We start from the raw sequence: 4,150 nt of genomic DNA on the forward strand, positions 1-4,150 counted from the left end.
GCTGGAGTGCAATGGCGCGATCTCGGCTCACCGCAACCTCCGCCTCCCGGGTTCAGGCAATTCTCCTGCCTCAGCCTCCCGAGTTGCTGGGATTACAGGCACGCACCACCATACTCAGCTAATTTTTTGTATTTTTGGTAGAGACGGGGTTTCACCACGTTGACCAGGATGGTCTCGATCTCTTGACCTCGTGATCCACCCGCCTCGGCCTCCCAAACGCTGGGATTACAGGCTTGAGCCACTGCACCCGGCCAGGCCTTTTTTTTTTTGACCTGGAGTTTCACTCTGTTGCCCAGACTGGAGTACAGTGGCGTGATCTCAACTCACGGCAACCTTGCTCCCAGGTTCAAGCCATTCTCCTGCCTCAGCCTCCTGAGTAGCTGGGACTACAGGCACGTGCCACCAAACCCAGCTAATTTTGCTTTTTTTAATAGAGACAGGGTTTCACCATGTTAGCCAGGATGGTCTCAATCTCTTGACCTCTTGATTTGCCCACCTCCGCCTCCCAAAGTGCCGGGATTACAGGCGTGAGCCACCGTGCCCGGCATTAGTGGGACATTTTTATTAGGTGGCTCTGTTTGATGAACACAATGAGGTTGTCAAGAGAAGAAAGTTGCAAAATGCTTGACTTCCTTTTGAAATATAATTAGACATATGCATTATATTATGAATGAGACAAAGGTCTTCATGTCCACGCAGGAGGCTGTGAGATGTCCAAAGAGTTTTCGCTGTACCTGTACCTGGTGTTGGGATAGGGGCAATGGAGACAAGATCGATCAGGGAGACAGATTCATAGACCAGGGCTTGGCACCTTGGTGTCTCATACCTGGTGGAAGGGTTTGACCCCGCTTTGAGGGCCTAGAGGTATCTTTTGATGTAGCAGCAAGAAGGTTGGCTTTGGAGCCAGAGAGTTTTGGGCTCAAGTCACTGTTTCTACCAAATCATAAACTGTGGGGTGTAGGATATGTTATTTAATCTCTCTGGGTCTCAGTATTTTCATCTGTAAAAGGATGTAGGAGGCCGGCTGTGGTGGCTCACACCTGTAATCCCAGCACTTTGGGAGGCCGAGGCGAGTGGATCACGAGGTCAGGAGTTTGAGAGCAGCCTGACAAACATAGTGAAACCCCATCTCTACTAAAAACACAAAAAATTAGCCAGGCATGGTGGCAGGCACCTATAAATCCCAGCTTCTGGGGAGGCTGAGGCAGAAGAATCACTTGAACCTGGGAGGTGGAGGTTGCAGTGAGCCAAGATGGTACCACTGCACTCCAGCCCAGGTGACAGTGCGAGACTCTGTCTTGAAAAAAAAAAGAAGGATGTAGGATGTACTTGTGAGGATCTGTGCAGGGATTTGTGGAGTTATATGGATAAAGGGTTTTTTGTAAAATGCTCTGTGATTTTATCACTCCATCCAGAGGTGTCTGTACTCTTTGGACTGATCTGAACAAACCAAGCTCCTCACATAGTCATTCATGGACCAATTTTTTTTTTAATGGAATTTTGCTTTTGTTGCCCAGGCTGGAGTGCAATGGCGCAATCTCAGCTCACTGCAACCTCCGCCTCCCAGGTTCAAGAGATTCTCCTGCCTCAGTCTCCTGAGTAGCTAGGATTACAGGCATGCCCCACCATGCCCAGCTAATTTTGTATTTTTAGTAGAGATGGGGTTTCTCCATTTTGGTCAGGCCGGTCTTGAACTCCCAACCTCAGGTAATCCGCCTGCCTTGGCCTCCCAAAGTGCTGGGATTACAGTTGTGAGCCACCACGCCCGGCCCGATGGACCAATTTTTAATTAATTGGCTTACCATGAGGCTTAGAACTGCCATAGAAACCAGAACACTCAGGCCAATGATCTCCCCAGCTTAGTGGCCACTAGGGCCTCAGTTTCCTCATCTGCAAAATGGAAAGAAATAGGCATAGCCATGTGGAGAATTATTTTAAGAATGAAATGACGACTGGGCGTGGTGGCTTACGCTTGTAATCCCAGCACTTTGGGAGGCCAAGGTGGACAGATCACCTGAGGTCAGGAGTTCGAGACCAGCCTGACCAATATGGTGAAACCTCGTCCCTACTAAAAACACAAAAATTAGCCAGGCATGGTGGTACACACCTGTAATCTCAGCTACTCAGGAGGCTGAGGCAGGAGAATTGCTTGAACCTGGGAGGCGGAGGTTGCAGTGAGCTGAGATCACACCACTGTACTCCAGCCTGGGCGACAGAGTGAGACTTTGTCTCAAAAAAAAAAAAAAAAAAAAATAGAATGAAATGATGAATAAGTAAAAGGTAGCTCTTGGCCCTGGGAACTGGATTATTTGGGCCGCACTGCAGACCAACTGATAAAATGTTTACTCTTCAGTTATTCCTTAAAGAGGCCACTCCGTGATGACCGCGTGGGGAGAGGACAGGGAATCCAGAACCCTGGGTTCAGTCGAGGCTTCACTTCCAGCTCTGCCCCAAGCTGTCTGAGTATCTGTGGGCCAATCTGCTTTGCATCTCTGGGTTTCAGCTTCCTCCTCTTGAAGGAAGGGACACATCCTCCACCATCCACCACCCTGGGGATCCTCCAGGTCAGACCTTCCCCTGAACTGTGTTGTCACCGCACCCATTCATTCGGTGGCTTTGCATGTTCTAGGTAGATCTGGGCACATCCTGATCTCTATGATTGAGGTCGGGCCACACCCTCATCCCCGCAGGAACCTCCTTCGTGGGCTGCTTGCATCTCTAGAGTGCTGTCCTGGGTGATGCTCATGGCTGACCACAAATGGCATCATCCAGGCACCTCTAGACAGCGGCGGGCAGGCTCCGCGGCAGCCACGTTGCAAAATGAAACCCCAGGTACGGTGATACACTCTCTGCTCCCTTTTCACTCCTACTGCCATATTTTCTTTATCAAGCCTTTAACAGAAATGGTGTGAAAACATTTTTTGTCTTCACTGTTTTCCTGACAGAGCCTTGGGTGACAGAAAGCATGCCACCCAGATAATGTTTTCCAGATAAATGCTTCTGGGAAGTCGTTCAGTTGGGTGGTGTGAGTAACTATATCTAAACGTCCTGTTAGCTTCCTGAAAGCAATGCCCCATGCTTCTCTCTCATCCAGATTTAATCTTAATGAAGATATATTGGAGGCTTTCCTAATGATTATAATAATGACGCACATTCATGATAAAGTATTTGGAAAATGAAGATTAGCAAAATGAAGGAATGCACCCTCCAACCACATTCCCACTCAAAGATAACCACTGCTAACATTCTGATGCGTCTCCTTCCAGGAAGGTACACACACATATACACGAGGGAAGTGGGGAAAGATAAAAAAACTAATCGAATACAGCAACAATATTTTCATATGTAGACATATGTGTTTTTCTTTTATAATTTGAAACGTAAAATTTCTTTCAAAAATATTTCATTTCATATAAAACTCATTTTATTAAAAATTTATCACCTCAATTAACATTCTAGAGTTATTCATATACAAGATAAATTTTACATAATACCTTCTTTTTTGTTTGTTTTGTTTTTGTTTCTGTTTTTTTGAGACGGAGTTTCACTCATGTTACCCAGGCTGGAGTGCAATGGCGCGATCTCGGCTAACCGCAACCTCCACCTCCTGGGTTCAAGCAATTCTCCTGCCTCAGCCTCCCGAGTAGCTGGGACTACAGGCACGCGCCACCATCCCCAGCTAATTTTTGTATTTTTAGTAGAGACGGGGTTTCACCATGTTGACCGGGATGGTCTCGATCTCTTGACCTCGTGATCCACCTGCCTCGGCCTCCCAAAGTGCTGGGATTATAGGTGTGAGCCACCGTGCCCGGCCAATACATTCTTAATGTAAACACAGTCTTTTCTTTTTCAAATTGGGATTCACATTATGTATACTCATTTAAATTTGCTTTTTTAAAAAAGTTTTTAAATGTATAAAAATTAAGGCATACTGTACATATTAATGTACAGTTCTTTGAAAAACATGTACAGTAATATAACTACCACTGCAATCACGATATAGATAATTATTTAAATACGACTGTGGGCCAGTGCAGTGGCTCACATCTGTAATCCTAGCACTTTGGGAGGCTGAGGCAGGCAGATCACCTTGGGTCAGGAGTTCAAAACCAGCCTGTCCAACATGGTGAAAACCTGTCTCTACTAAAAA

This window comes from Cebus imitator, unplaced genomic scaffold (genome assembly GCF_001604975.1).
Source record: "Cebus imitator isolate Cc_AM_T3 unplaced genomic scaffold, Cebus_imitator-1.0 Scaffold563, whole genome shotgun sequence".
Taxonomy (NCBI): domain Eukaryota; kingdom Metazoa; phylum Chordata; class Mammalia; order Primates; family Cebidae; genus Cebus; species Cebus imitator.